Source organism: Balaenoptera ricei, chromosome 16, assembly GCF_028023285.1.
Source record: "Balaenoptera ricei isolate mBalRic1 chromosome 16, mBalRic1.hap2, whole genome shotgun sequence".
Classification (NCBI taxonomy): domain Eukaryota; kingdom Metazoa; phylum Chordata; class Mammalia; order Artiodactyla; family Balaenopteridae; genus Balaenoptera; species Balaenoptera ricei.
Genome location: NC_082654.1, coordinates 64,152,063 through 64,168,032, shown reverse-complemented (window position 1 = coordinate 64,168,032; position 15,970 = coordinate 64,152,063). Strand labels below are relative to the sequence as shown.

At 51.3% G+C, this 15,970-nt stretch overlaps 1 protein-coding gene across 1 annotated transcript in view; it reads right to left on the bottom strand.

The window, feature by feature from the left end:
* The window catches only part of LRRC20 (leucine rich repeat containing 20), a 63,018-nt gene that overhangs the window by 40,503 nt on the left and 6,545 nt on the right, over window positions 1-15,970 (bottom strand). The window lies entirely within an intron of this gene.

Here is a 15,970-nt window from a genome sequence, read left to right as displayed (position 1 = left end):
GGGCGGGACCTGAGATCCTGCATTTCTACCAGGCAGGTCCAAGGACCACTCTCAGTGGCAAGGGGTGTCTGGGGCATCAGCATCTCCCCAGACCCTGTTGGAGATGCACATTCTCAGGCCCCACCCCAGACCTACAGAATCAGAAGCTCTGGGGGCGGGGCCCAGCCATCTGTGTTTTAACAAGCCCTCCAACTTGAGTTTGAGAATTACTTGCTTAGAGAGACTGGGCCTCCACCAGCTGTGGTTTCTTGGCCCTGACTGATGGTGATAATGGTGACAAAAATGACAGCAATTCACATTAACTAAGTGCTGGCTGGTCCATGCCTGTGCAGGGGCTTTAAGTTTGCTCACTTGTGGAAAGTTACTTTGCCCTGGGTGCCTCCCGATTCCCCTCAGACTGGGCTATTTCAAGACAGAGCCACCGTCTCTTCATTCTTCTCTCTTGCTTGTGCATGTTTCTGGCTCTGAAAGAGGCACAGGTGACCGTCAGTGTGGAAGCAGCTGGGCTGGGCTCAGGAGGACCATGTTCTCGTCCCCGTCCCTCTGCTATTAGCTGTGGAGTCTCAGGGAAACAACTTCTCCGGGGGCCTTGGCTCCTCTTCTGTAAATGAGGGTTTACACCATGGTATTTGGGGGGGTCTCAACCAGGCTGGACATTCTGTGACTCCGTGATTCTACAGAGCAAAGAGCTCTGGCCAGTGCTCCTGTCAAAGAGGAGAGGCTGCAAGCTGCCGCCAAGGGTTCTAGAATTGTCTGTGCCTTAGAACACGCTGGAACATGCAGTATAATGGGGGGATCTGAGGCTCAGGGAAGTTGGTCACCCAGGCCCATGAGTAGAGAGCTGGGATTTGAACCAAGAGTAACCCAACTCCGATGCCCATGGTCTTTCTACGACCCTACATCAGTCTACACCACGCTATGCTCCCTCCTCCTACTACCGTCAGAAGATAGTCTTAAAAAAAGGTGATATAATAATAGCTTACCCTTGTATGGCACTTCCTATGTGCCTGAGACTTTCTTAAATATTTGACACACTTTATCTAATTTAATCTTCACAACAACCCCATGAAGTCGGGAGTATTACGTTCATTCCCATCTTATCATTGTAGAAACACAGGCTTAGTAGGTAAATAGAAGAACTGTGATTTGAACCCAGGCGGTCTACCCTGAGAGAGCTCAGTTTAGCAATACAACACGTGGGATTGTGTGAGGGCCTCAGATCAGAGGCCCTGGGTGGGATGAGACTCTCATTCAGGAGCCTGGTATAGAGAAAATAGATTCTTCTGGAACATGAAAATGAAAACTTAGGCGTGGGCCTGCTGGGAAGAGCCAGCACCCCTTCCAGAAGATCAAACTCCCAGCACCTCCATGTATATTCAAGGGCTAGGGGCTGGGAGCTGGCATCCTGGCGTAAGAAGCCAAAGGGCTGCCGGTCTCTGAAATGCTGTTTGATCTCCAAAGCTGGGAGGTGCGGGGTGCAGAGAGCAAGCGAAACAAGTCATCAAGGACTGGTATCAACGCACCAGTGCACACAATTAGGCTGGATTCTGTTATCTGTGCACAGTGTTTATAGAGCTAACTAGCTCTAGAAGGTTTAAGAGGAAAAAGAGCCCTGGCCCGCCTCCTGGAAAATCCCCTTCCCCAGACAAAACTGCTTTGGGGATTTTCGGGGATTTTGCTGGTGTTTAACTCCCAGTTTCTAGAGCAGCCTTTTCCTGGCCTTTCCCCATCTGTCTCATGCCACCTGGAGAGGAAAGGTCACAGGAGGAGCTCACCGAGCACTGCAGAAGTCCAGAAAGTTCCACCACAACAGCAGTTATACTGGGCCCTGGCGGGGAGTTAGAGAAGGGCAGAAAGGTGCCCAGGAAAGGGGAAATGTGCATGGCATCTTCTGGGAACATGGCGAGACCACTGAACATGGCCATGCTTTTGGGGGTGTTATTTCTTCTACTACCTACTTTATAGATCTCTGTATTGTGTGATATTTTTACAACAAGCACTTACTACTTCTTACAAATATCCTCAGTTTAAAGAAAGTAACATCCCTAACATCCAGCTATCCATGGGGAACAGGCTAAGGAGGCTGGGTCAGTGGAGATCCATCCTGATGGTTACATGGGGAATGGGGTAAAATCCCACCAGGGCCAAGCTCAGAGGGGCTACTGCAGAGCACAGCCGACAGCCCAACAACAAATGCTGCACACGTGAGACTCTGGAACTCAGAGGTGCTTTCTCCGTGACCTACTGCAGAAGTCCCAGCCTCTCTGGGAAATGATGGAACTGCAGAGTGCCTGCCTCCACAAACAAAGCTGAGCTTCTGGCCCCCGGTCAGTGGCCATCACACCCAACAGTCAGGATGTGCTCTAACCACACAAGAATAGCCAGAGACCTAAAAAAGGAAGAGATACCTACAGTGTGGGACTGAGAGCACTCTCTTCCTCCAGATCCAAACGGAGGCTTTTCTTGGGCTGGGGCTTTCTTGCTATGGGATCTCAGGGAAGTCACTTAACCCCAGCCTCAGTTTCCCCCTCCATAAAAAGAGAACAAGAATTCACGCAAAATCCTCTACATGCATGTTCATAGCAGCATCCTTTGCAATAGCCAAACGTAGAAATAGCTCAAATGTGTATCAACTGAGGAATGGATAAGCAAAATGTGGTAGCTCCCTACACTGGAATATCACTTGGCCATAAAAAGGAATGAAGTACTGATACAACATTGATGAACCTCAAAAACATTGTGCTAAGTGAAAGAAGCCAACCACAAGAGGCCACTAACTGGATGATTCCCTTTATATAAAATGTCTAGAATAAGGAAATCCATAGAGACAAAAGGAGAATGGTGGTTGCCAGGGGCTGGGGGAGATTTGAGAAATCTGGAGTAATTGCTTAGTGGTACAGGGTTCCTTTTTGGGGTGATGAAAATGTTCTAAAATTGATCGTGGTGATGGTTACACAATCTTGTAAATATATAAAAAGCCACAGAATGTTACACTTTAAAATGGTGAATTTTATGGTATGTGAATTATTCCTCATCTTAAAAAAAAAAAATGAGGACAAGATGATCTAACTAACAGGGCAGTTCTGAGCATGAAATAAAAGGTCCACAAGGGGCCCAGCACAGCATGGCAGACAGTGTGTACTCAGTAACTAAGAGATGCTGTTATGAGGATGAAAAGACATTGTTTTGATGAGAGAATTCATTACAAGGATGTGCTTCAGCTCCGTTGCTCCTTGAAGGATGAAGAGGACCCCTGGCAGTCACTTATTCCAACAACATCACCACAAGGAGACAACCATATTTGTGTGTTATTGTGGGATGTGGGACTTGCCAAAACAATCCCTGCTTCTTCCTGGCAAGCCAGCCAATCACTTAAAAAAAAAAAATCCTGTATTTAATTAAAACCAAAATTTAATCCCACACAGAATACAACCAAGTGATACACAGTCACTGATTTGAGATATTAAATTACTTCATTCAATCAATGACTCATCACTAACATGTAGAACAAAAGGTAACAGAAACGGCAGCCACACTGATGCGGAAAGCATGGCCACCAACAGCTCTGAGGCGATCACAGCCGGTCTGAGCAGAGGCCACACGCTGAGCCAGGTCTTGGAGAGGCCCCGGCAGGCTCTGAGGTCTTCTACAAGGACAACAGCAGCCAACACTGACTGAGCATCATCTTATTTAACCCTGACAACAACCTCTGAGGAAGGGCAGTAGTGTCAGTCCCCTTTTGCAGATAAGGAAACTAAGGCCCAGAGAGGTAAAGAATGTGCTCAAGGTCACACAGTAAGTAAAGATGGGAAGGAGCCAAGCTTGGCTCGGCTTCCCATCCTCTCAAGGATGTTGCCCTGCAGAGCCAGTCTGGAGACCTGGATTCTGATCTGCTGCTGCTCTTAACTCATCAAGTGACCTTGGGCAGGTCACTCTTGGACCTTAACCTCCTCATGCATAAAACACAGAGACTGAACTGAGCCCATCTCTCTCCAAGTGCGTAACTCACAAATCTGGCAACAAAAGACCAGATTTCTCAAACTGTAATGTGCCCATGAATTACATGGAGATTTTGTTAGGATGCAGGGTTTTTTGTTGTTTTTTAAAAAATTTATTTATTTATTTTGGCTGTACCAGGTCTTAGTTGTGGCAGGGGGGGATCTTTGCTGTGGCATGCGGGATCTTTAGTTGTGGCACGCGAACTTCTTAGTTGCAGCATGTGGACTCAGTTGCGGCATGCACGCGGGATCTAGTTCCTGGACCAGGGATCAAACCCGGGCCCCCTGCATTGGGAGCATGGAGTCTTAACCACTGGACCACCAAGGAAGTCCCAGGATGCAGGTTCTGATTCAGCAGATCTGGGATGGGGCCTAAGGATCTGCATTTCTAACAAGCCCCCCAGGGATGCTGATGCTGCTGGTCCTCGGACCACACTTTGAGAAGGACTTAGATGGTGATCACTGTACAAATAACAATCAGCCACATGGTGAGAAAGTCCCATTTCAAATTCTCAGTCCTCTAGTCCTTGCTTTACCCCCTCTTTAATGGGGAAGCAGATTCAAGCCTAACCTAAGATTTCATAACGGTGTTCTGTTTTCATCTTTGTTTTTATGGTTATCAACTATTAATGAAAAATTATGTTGACTTTCCATTTACAGTAATGATATAAAGTTCTTTTTAAATTGTATCTATGCTAAATTTATTTAAAGAAAAATGTTAAGTAATAATAATCATAGTTAATACTCATAGCACTGAGCATATGCTGGCCACCATTCTAAACATTTACGGGCATTATCCAATTTTCATCCTCACAACTCTAGAAAGTAAGGACCTTTTAGACATGAGAAAACAGAAATTTAACTCAGATCAGACTTAACTTGATCAGAGAGATCAAGTAACTTGCCCAAGGTCACAAAGCTAATGAGTGGCTGAGCCAGGCTTCAAACCAGGGCAGCCTGACTTGAGAGTCAATCACGTTACTCCACCTGTGACTGAGAGTACATCTGGCCCTCTGACATGGCCAAAACCGTGAACATCACATGCACATGGTTAAAGGGAGGCAAACACTTGTTCCTTGCAGGCAGGGACAGTGTCCTTTTACCTCTCATCCTCCCCAACGCCCCCAGTGCCCGGCACAAGGCCTGGCCCACAGGAGGAGCCAATGCATGTCCTAGAATATATTTCCCCGGTCTAACTTGCTGGGCAGAGTAAGACTCTGGCAGACCTGACAGTACTCTTGCCATAGCAGAAGCCCACGTGTGCATGTAGGCTTCTCCAGGGGTGACGAGATGCCAGACGACTCAGTTAGCCTGGAGCCGGCTTCTGAGCAGAGCAGAGAGCAAGGGGGCTGCAGCTGACATCTGGGGAGACTGTACTTACCGAACAAAGGCAGCGCCCGGGCACAAAAGAGCTGCAGTTACTGACTGGATTTTTACAATGCCTTTTCTCCTCCTCAAACAATCACTCAGGCTTGAAATAATAAAGAATCCTGCCCTGTAAGGCATGCTTTCTCAGAGGAGTAAGTGGGCTTCCTGAGGTCACAGCTGAACAACTGAATGGACCCAGGAAGTGGCAGCAAACGCCTCCAAGCAGCACCGTGGGCTCAGCATCTGACCCAGCCAAACACCAGGGCCTGGCCGCCGGCTGCACACCTCACCGCAGCCACCCACCTGCCAGTCCTCGTGCTCACTCATCACCCAGACTTGGCTCATGCCATTCCCACAGTCCAGAATGCCCTTCCCTCTCCGCTGTGCCCCTATAGCTCCTCCTGCCAGCCCAGCCCCACCTCCCCCAGGAAGGGTGTCCCAACCACCTCACCTTCAACCTCAGGACGCCTGCCTTCATGCTTGTGCTGGACCATCTTCCCCCAACTGGTAAATATCCGCAGACTTGCCTACAGGATCCGTGAGCAATGAACCTGACTGGAGGAGCACGTGCCCTCCTGCTGACTACCCCTCAGGCCCAGCTCAGAGCTGGGCGAACACTGCTGAACGTAACCATACCCCTCATCCCTGGGAAGCTTTGTTTTGGGATCCCCCTCTATAAAATGGGGGTTCAAATGCCCTTTCGGGGAATGAAGAAAAGAATGAGCTAATATCTGTTTAGGGTTTGAACTCATGGCAAGATCCGTGCTGTCTGTGGCAAAGATGTGATTACTCTAATATGGTTTTACTGTTACCTAAAAGAAACCAGCTTAACAACCCTGAAATCCACCTTGACAATGACCATGGCCGCTTCTTCACTGAGGAATCTCTCCACACCCTGCCCCCACCTTTCCATACCCGTCACCTGAATACCCCTCTCCATTCAAGAATGGACTCCCCATGCCACACAGAATGAACCCACTCTCTGCAGCCCAGCAATCCCACCGAGGGATCCGGGTCCGATCCCCCTTTTTAGGTATCCTGCTTGCGACTCTGCTTCCACCTTCTGGCCGAGCCAGACTACTCATTGTTCCCTGCAAATTCCCTTTATTCTCCCACCTCCGTATTTTTGCTGGTGCCGTTCCCATTAAGTAGAATGTGCCCCTTATCCTCAACATCCTCTCCCAGCAACACCATGTTACAAGGTCTTGTCTAAAGGCCACCTCTCCAAGAAGCCTCAGCTCAAGTCCTCAACTGACAGAACTGCTCCCGCCCTTAAGCTGCAGGTGTGTGTTTGCCGCCTCTGTCAGGGCCCCTCGCCTGTTTGTCTTCCATAAGAATGACTAATGTGTTTGTCTCACTCTTCCTGGCAGGGCGGAGAGCTCCTTGAGGGCGAGGATTAGGTCCCAATGAGGCGGGTGGCCTGTTGCAGAGGGCGAGGGAGGCCAAGAGACTCGAGTTTAAATTCCAGCACAAGATTTGCTGGCTGTGAGAATCTGGGTAAACCACTACAGCTCTTGGAGCCTCGGTTTCCCCTTCTGTAAGTGACACGAAAATACCACCCGTCCAGAGCAGTTGAGAAAATCAGATGCAGTCATTCATATGGCAAAGATTTCCTGAGTATCCAGTACATGGTAGCACAGTCCAAGGGTACAGTGATGAGCAAGACAGAGTCCCTGGCCTCGAGGAGCTTACACGCCAGCCTGGGGAGAAGAGTGGTAAATACAGAGGCAAATACCTGAAAGAATGTCAGGCAATGACACTGCTCTCCAAAAAATAAAACGGTGTAATGGGGAGCAGGTAACTGAGGCAGGGGCAAGGGCAGCAACCCTCACTAGGGCTTCTCGGAGGAAGTGGCATTTAGCTGAGACAAGAATAAAAAAGGAGCAGGGCATGCAAAGATCTGGGCAAAGGACGATCCAGGCAGCAATACCAGCAAGTGCATGGCCTAATGGGACACCTGCCGGAGCTCAGTAATCAGCTCCCTCCTCCTCCTCTCACCTCCCCATCCTCTGCAGAGCGTGATACAGACAGACACGGCACACAGTGAATACACGTTTGCTGACGTGAACTTGACAGAATAAGGAATCCCAGCAATACACTGAAGCACGACAAAAGTATGCATCTTAGCAAAACACAGTCAACCACGATGAGGCAGATGCCAATTAAGCAGCTCTTAATTCAACCTCATCTTTAATGATAATGACCTTTGGCAGCACCTGTCTCTGAATAAACTACAATTTCCTAACGTCTAAAGGTGAGCACAGATCACTCATTTCAGCCTGGGTCACCACACTTACAGCTCGGGGTGTGTTGGGGCTCCACTCCAGAATGACTGGCTTTGCCAGGCCCCTGCATCACCTCCCTCCATCCCCAGCTGCCTTGTCAGCCAGAGCCATGTTTGCATTTCTGGAAGCATTTGATTTTAATAACCTCCTCAGCCTTGCTAAATCACCTCCTCAAGGCTAACATCCTCATACTTGGGCGACACAAGCTTTTGATGCCACCAAATTATCTATTCGGTTATCTCTCTGAAGCAGAACATTTTTGTTCTTCCACCAACATACATTTTTTAAAGCTGAATAATTATCCATGTGGTTTCAAAGAAGATTTCTCTTTGCCTTCAAAAAAATGCTTCTTCAGTGCCAGTGACACAGGGCAGCCTGGCAGCCTATTTAACCACCTGCTTCTTGGGGTGTCTGCTGGTCTGTGCTGGTGGGAGGGGTGAAGGATGCACTGGGGCTGTCAGGGACCCCAGAACTAGGGCCCCTCTGGGGCAGCAGCACTTCTGCAGACATCTTCATTTCTAGCTGGCTATGCCCATACTGCCCTGCTATGTGCTTCTTCAGGGGTGTCCCTTGGGGACCCCAAATCATCAGAATCCCCTCATCCACCCAAAAGGCCCAGGCCTCCCCAGTTTACATGATGACCAGGTTTCAAACTGTACGCCAGCCAATCGGCTGCCCAGCCCCTCCCGCAGCCTCTCCTTCCTCACGTCCTCCTCCCACTGGTCTGACTCGGGACAAGGCCACACCAGCACAGGCCCGGCGCATGGAAGGTGTCTCTTCCCTGCTCTCCCTTCCATGGTCTCGCATCCATCCCGTGCCCGGCGGTGCTCTTCCGAAACCTGGCCCGGATCACGTCACTCCCTGCTCAGAACCTGTCAGGGGCCCCCCACTGCTGTCCAGATCAGGTACAGCTGAGGCAGCTTGGGCCCCCATTTAACTTGCTGAACTCAGATGCTGAGTGTGACTCTAGTGTTTTTGAAGGTACATGGTTCCCTACAGCCTGGGTGTGCTATCTGCGAGCCGGCAACCTCACCTGGTCCCCAACCATCAAAACGGTCTGTCCCAGGCTGCGGTTTAACACAGGGCTAAGAACGTAGGCTCTGCAGTCGGAGCGCTTGGGTGCAAATCCCCCCGGCTTGGGGAAGTTGCTTCGTCTTTCTGTGCCTCAGTTTCCTCCTCTGTGAAATGGGGACAATAACAGCAGCTACGTGCTAAGGCTGAGCGATGATTAAATCACCGGGTTGTTTTTTTTCATGGGTCATTTGACTCTAGGTGATCTTCACTGTTCAGGCTCTCTTTAGAACCTAACCTCTGTGTAAGCTAGGACTTTACTGTAGGAACTACTTAAGGTGACACTCAAGGCCCTCTGAGATCTGGGCCAGCCCCTACCTCCCCTCCTGCCTCAGCTCCCTTTGCTCTCCCGTGTTGCTATTCCCATCACAAGCACCTGCCTGCATGCTGCCCCACCTTTGCTCAGACACCCTCACCTAGAACGCCTTCCCCTCACTCCTGTCCCACACCTACACCCCTAAACCTGCTCCGTCCTTTAAGGTTCAGCTGAAATGCCGCCTCTTCTGTGCAACCCCCTTAACACGGATGCTAAACCAACACCCAGTGTGTACACAACTCAAGACAGTAGAAGGGGAACTCATCCTCACTTAGTTCACTTTAGGTCCTGCAAGCATTCCACACACCATGCAATCAGCTGGCCGCCTGGCGGCCTGTGTCCAGGGCTTGTGGCATTTCCACAAGTCACCGTGCCATCTAGGGCCCAGTCTCCCTGCTGTGATGAGACCTCCACCTCCCACTGGGCTTCCCTGGAGGCCCCTCAGGGCTGGACCGGTTCTCATGGCTGGGGTGATTTCTGCAGACCGAACAATGAAGAGGAGAGAAAACTAAGGAAAGAAGACTGAGCGATTTGTACCTGTGGGATGAGGGAATTCCTCCATCCATCCGACACATGACTTCTGAGCACCACCGCTGTGTCAGGGCAACATCACAGCAAACAGGGACCCAAGGAACAGGTGTGCTGTGCTTAAGAATGCCCACCACAGACCCCCCACTCTTATCCTCCCTCCTTCCAGAAGACTGAGGCCCACAGTGGGGCTGGGATGGAGATGGGTGGGGCTCGTGGCCATTGGAGCTTCCAAAGTTCTAGACGGGGACTCAGGGACTCCCCCACCACCAACAGAGAGACCTGAGCCCCAACCAAAGGGCTTTGGGGTTCTGTCCCATCACTGCTACAGAAACAACTTCAGGACACAGCTCACCATCCTCATCCTTTAGCAACTCTAGAGTTAGCCAGCGTAACTTCGCAACTGTTCCTCTAGTTCCACAAGACACTGTGCCAGGGGGAAGGGACCAGCGGACCAGAAGACAGGGTGGGAGGAAGCCTGGCCTCTCGTTTACCCTTTGGGCCTTGTGCTTTGTGCACTAGGCACAGGTGATACATACTGGGGGTTTTTTAATATAAATTTATTTATTTATTTTTATTTATTTATTTTTGGCTGCACTGGGTCTTCGTTGCTGCGCACAGGCTTTCTCTAGTTGTGGCGAGCGGAGGCTACTCTTCGTTACGGTGGCGGGCTTCTCATTGCGGTGTCTTCTCTTGTTGCGGATCACAGGCTCTGGGCACGCGAGCTTCAGTAGTTGTAGCACGCAGGCTCAGTAGTTGTGGCGCACGGGCTTAGTTGCGCCGCGGCATATGGGATCTTCCCGGACCAGGGCTCGAACCCATGTCCCCTGCATTGGCAGACGGATTCTTAACCACTGCGCCACCAAGGAAGCCCTGTTTTTTAAGTTAAACACATATAGTTTTAAAAGTATTCCGCAGAGTGCAAATGCCTAGGCTGGAGCCACAGAACAAATTTTCTCTCTCTCCATCCCAAGAGCTGCTTTCCAATACTGAGCTGTTCTCTTTCCCTCCACGGCCCCTTCTACACCTGAGGCTGGGGGTCCATACAGGACCCCAACAAGCCCATAGCGACCTGGGCACAAAGAGGCAATGCCAGACCACAGCATGGTGTAAAAGGATTTCCAGGGACTTCCCTGGCGGTCCAGTGGTTAAGACTCCACGCTTCCAATGCAGGGGGCGCGGGTTCGATCCCTGGTCGGGGAACTAAGATCCCACAAGCCGTGCAGTGCAGCCAAAAAAAAAAAGAGAGAGAGAAATAAAAGGATTTCCAGAAATGCCCACCAGGGCCCCGCCTCACCTGCCTGAATAATGGGCTCAGTGCTACCTGCCTGGACACGGCCATATGTGTCCACCTCTCTGGGGCCAGTTCAGAAGCAGCCAGGACTCCACAGGCACACTGGGCTGGGCTGACACCAATCACTTGCCTCTGAAATGAGAAGGGCACGCCAGGTGCAGGCCCTGCATTTCTGCACCACAGGCTACTGCACTGTGCCAACTCAGTACCAGTGAAACCCTTGGGCTCTCTGAAAGCTCTACTGGTTTCCCTTTGTATACTGGTTATTTGCCTCTGAATGATACCCTCACACACTAGCCCTTGCCAGGGTCTCACCTCCACCTCTTTCTCTGCACTGGCACATCCTGCCAAGCAAGACCTCCTGATCCCCCACCACCAACGCCCACAGTCTGCTCTCTCCAATACCCAAGGGCCAGGAAAATGAAAGGAAAGCAAGATCAAACTAAAGAAAGGAAGGAAAAGCTTATCACAACAGTTGGGATGGTGGCTACCTCTGGGGGTGGGAGCGGCTTCTGGAGGTTCTGGCAATGTTCCATGTCTAGACCTGGATGGTAGTTACGTGAGTATTCGTTTTACAAATATCTGCTGAACTAAGTATATATGATTTTATGGACTTTGCTACCTGTGTATACCTTTTCATAGCTTCTTCTTTTTTTTTTTTTTTAAAGAAAAATGACTGGGTGAAGGCCACTTAGAAAGGAAAGTCAGGGAGGTCTCTCTATAGACGAAACATTTAGGCTGAACCTTAACGTATGAGAAGGGCCCAGCCATGAAGAACAAGGAAGAGCATCCCAGACAAAGGGAACAGCAATGTGCAAAGGCCCTGAGGCTGGAAAGGGTTTAGCAATTCAAGGAACTGAAAGGTGGCCTGTCGGCAGATTTGAGGCTTCCAGCCCTCGCGGTAAAGAGACAAGTGGCCCTGGCCAGGCTGAGGGCTGCCCTGTGACAGACAGCCTGTTCCCTCCTCCATGCCTTCAGAGCTGACCTGTACCTGGCTGATCCTCAGGACTCCCCAGGCTAGGAGACATGGCAGCAAAACACACACTCCTCCCCTACGACCAGCACCAGCCTCCTGGGCTCTGGGCCAGGAACTGTAGACCCACAAGCCCCCCCTGGGGCCAAAAAAGACTGCTCCCACCACAAACCCTGGCTGCCCCCCTCCCTCGGGACATGTGTGTGAGTATGTGTGTGTGTCTGTCTCCCCCTCCAGACTGGGCACTTCTGGGACACTTGGGTCCTCCAGGGAAGGTACACACAGTAGGTGTTCAATGTGTGTTTGTTGACAAAGGAGCTGGTGGCAGTGTCTGACCCAAGGGAAGATGTTATTCTGTCCAGTGAGTATATATCAAGTGCTTCCTGATACTGTACTTACTCAGCACCCTTGCTCAAGAAAGGGGCTGCAAAATCAAATCACTGTGGAGTCAGCTAGGAATGTAGACACAGGATGTGAGCCGGCCAGGGCGTGGAAGCCCTTGTCGGGACCCGGCCCTCACACCCTGGCCAAGTCCCTGACTCAGCTGCCTGTCACCAGGTCGGCTGGTGACGGGGTGCCATCTGCTGGTGAGACAGGAGAAAAGTGGCCAAAGCAGGAGTGAGCCTGAGAGGAGGGAGGGAGGGCAGGAGGGGAAGGGGGAAAGGAGGGGAAGGGGGGGAGTAGGGAACAACATATCCCTTCTCTCACTAGCCTTGGTCTCCTCACTTGGTGATCTCACAGCGCCCAGCCTAGCCGCTCAGTTCCCTGAGGATGGATCAAGTCCATGTTCATATTCATTCCCTCTCTCTCTCTCTGTCACACACACACACACACACACACACACACACACAGAGAAATCCAGAGGCCTGCCCAGACAACACCACCCACCCTCACCCCACCCTACCCCTGCCACCCAGCCCTCCAGAACCCACCAGGAGAAGGAAGTTCCAGATTGTAAATAGTAAGCCAGTGGCTCCCAAAATTCGAGGCAGGGAAGAATCATACAGGGTCCCCATTAACATGCAGGTCACCATGCCCAACCTCTGAGATTCCACTGTGAAAGCTCTAGAGTGGGGTCCATGATCTGCATGTAAGCAGAAGCAGCCCACGGGGGCTGCCCCCTTCTCCTTACCACCTGAGGCATCTTTTTTTTTTAATATTTATTTTTATTTATTATCATTTTTATTTTTGGCTGCATTGGGTCTTCATTGCTGCACGCGGGCTTTCTCTAGTTGCGGCGAGCGGGGGCTACTCTTCATTGCGGTGCGCGGGCTTCTCATTGCAGTGGCTTCTCTTGTTGTGGAGCACGGGCTCTAGGCATGTGGGCCCACCTGAGGCATCTTAAATGCCCAGTATGGCAGCCTGACACACAGCAGGCCCCAGATAAATGCTAGCTCCTTTCCTTCCCAGCATACCTTGTTTTTTCCTTCTTCCCATCTTTGCTAGTGCCTCTATCTCAGCCAGCCAAGCCCTCCCTTCCCACACTCTCCCAAGCCTTTCCAAATCCTGCTCTTCTGCAGTAATGATCAGTTTTTTAAAGTCATCCCCCCAAACCTGGGAGCCTCCCCCTGGAAAGGAGAGGGTGCAGAGTAGCCTGGCCTGATGGTCCACTGGCTGGATGTGCTGCCATCTGATGCCAGGGAGGGAAGGGTGAGGTCAGAAGCCCCTCAGGGGTGCAAGGACCCAGCGAAGTCCAGGTGGGCATGAGGCCTTTAAAAAGAGGAAAAACTAACTTGGGGAGACAAGGGGGGCATAGAGAGGAGTGCCTCGTGTGTGTGGGGGGGAGTCTGAGTACAGGGCAGAGTTCCCAACTCTTTGCAAGCTCATCCGAAAAGTCTAGCAGATGATGCTGAGGAGGGGTGAGGGGCTGGAAGAAAGTGGCTTCAACTCAAACCTAGGGGCAGACCAGAGGCCAGGTGGAAAGAAGCCTACTTCTTGGGGGTCAAGAGGCCTGGAGTGAGGCAACAAGGGCTGTGAACCAAAGCTCAGGTTACAGGAGGAGCAAGCCTGGCTCTGGTGTGCACCCGTGGCTCTGGTGTGCACCCGTGAGCGGCCGAGGCAGCGCGAGTGATGTTTCCCAGGGTTACCTACCTGAGTAAGGTGAGAGCCTGTAATCGAGCTCTCCCCAGCCCAGCCTCTGCAGGGATCTCCCACTCTGCAGCATTGGAGCAGACATCCCACCGGGCCTGAGCCCCCAGCCTGTGCACAGGGAGGCAAGCTGGGGAACCCAGCAGAAGGGGAGAAGCCAGGGAAGCTCATTCCACACCCAGGGGCAGGGGCTTAGAGCAGGAGCTACTCCCTTAACTCCTGTACCTCTTGTCTGCTGTTGGGAAGTGGGTTTTACTTTCACTTTCTAGAGTGGCAGGTGGTCCTTTCCCTAAAATCTATTCTTCTCTGCTTGTGAGAGTAATATGTTCATCATAGAACATTCAGAAAATGAAGAATAGTATTTTCTAACATCCATTTGTATCTTATTTCTTTCCAATTTTTATCTATGTATATACATGTTTAACATAATTGGCATCTTACTGTCTATACAGTTTGGGATCCTTGTTCTTTTCCAATTCACATTATACATGAGAATTTGCCAGTCCTCATTCAAGCATGTAATGAAATTTTACACACCATGGTTAATAGCTACGTAAATTGCATTACACAGCTGTAACAAAAGTTCTTTAAGCAATTTTCCAGTACTGGCTTTTTAGTTGCTTCAGATTGTTTGCTCTTTTACGTGAGAACCATATCGGGTTACTTCACCTATCTTTCAAGACCCACATCAATTCCCACCTCGTCCAGAAAGCCTTCCCAGACTCCTTCAACACCCAGCAATGTCTCCCACCTCTGAATTACCACCACCTGTAGTCCATCTGACACGGCTCAGCACGGAGCCCGTGCGTCAGTCACTGCTGTCCCAGTGGCGGGCCAGTCTCAGGTCCAGAGCTCCACTGCACATATCCCTGGGAGCCCCCCAGCACCGTGCACACAGCAGGTGCTCAATACATGCTGACTGCTGACCCCTCAGATTACATGAGCCTGATGAGCTCCACCTGCCAAAGGGTCAGGATTCCAGGCGCCCAAAGTGGCCTGCTCTGACATTCTGCTTCTTTGCTGGGCGCTGAAGAAGTAAAAAGGCCCCCTCTCATTCAGCCCTAAGTTTAAAGACCCAGCCACCTCCACGTGAAAGTCTCGAGCTTCAGCCAAGACCACCAAGGCTCAAGCATTTAACTCCTCTCCCAAGTTGACCGGCGATCGGCAACCATCTGCCCCCCACCCCAGAACAGAGAGGGCCCAGGCGCTGGTGCCAGCCAGTTAGGGTTCCAATCCCAGGCACTGCAGTGGCCAGGCAGGGCTGCCAGTTTTTCAGTGGGCATGACCCGAGCAGAGAGAGAAGCTGGTTGCAGAGCGCCCTGCCCTAGACGCCCTGCACACTTCACTCCAGGCAGGGTGTCCACTCTGTTCACAGAAATCCCCACCTGGCCTGCGGAGGCAACTGAATTTGCAATCTCTGGTCCTCAGACATTGAAGTCTAGACTCAACACAGCCTTGCAGGCTCTCCGCCTGCCAGTGGCATACCTCATCTCCCCCCTCCCCAGCGGCAACTCTGCAGCAGCCTCGCCCCCACTCAGGCGCAGCCCTCCCGGTGCCTGGGGCACCCGTCTCCTAACTGCTGCCTCCTGAAATCCTCCCTCAAACAGCACGTCCCCCGGGAGGTCAGAATTCCACTCTCCCCCCTCTACTGCTCCTCCACCCTGCCCCCTTCACACATCTGGATGAGAATGAGCCGCATATGTGTCTCTCTCCCGTGCACCATTTTAAGGTAGGGGTAGGTTATTCACCACAGAGATCCGTTGATTTGCACTGAACTCCCCATCCCAAGGCAAGTGGGGACACCCAGCCAGGTGACTGGCTGACACCTGGAGGAGGTGCGTTTGTGGTGGGGGAGGGGAGGGACTTAGGCCCCACCTCCAGCCCTTGGAGATGAGAAAAATTAAAAATAATAGCGGGCTTCCCTGGTGGCGCAGTGGTTGAGAATCTGCCTGCCAATGCAGGGGACACAGGTTCGAGCCCTGGTCTGGGAAGATCCCATATGCCGCAGAGCAGCTAAGCCCGTGTGCCACAACTACTGAGCCTGTGCTT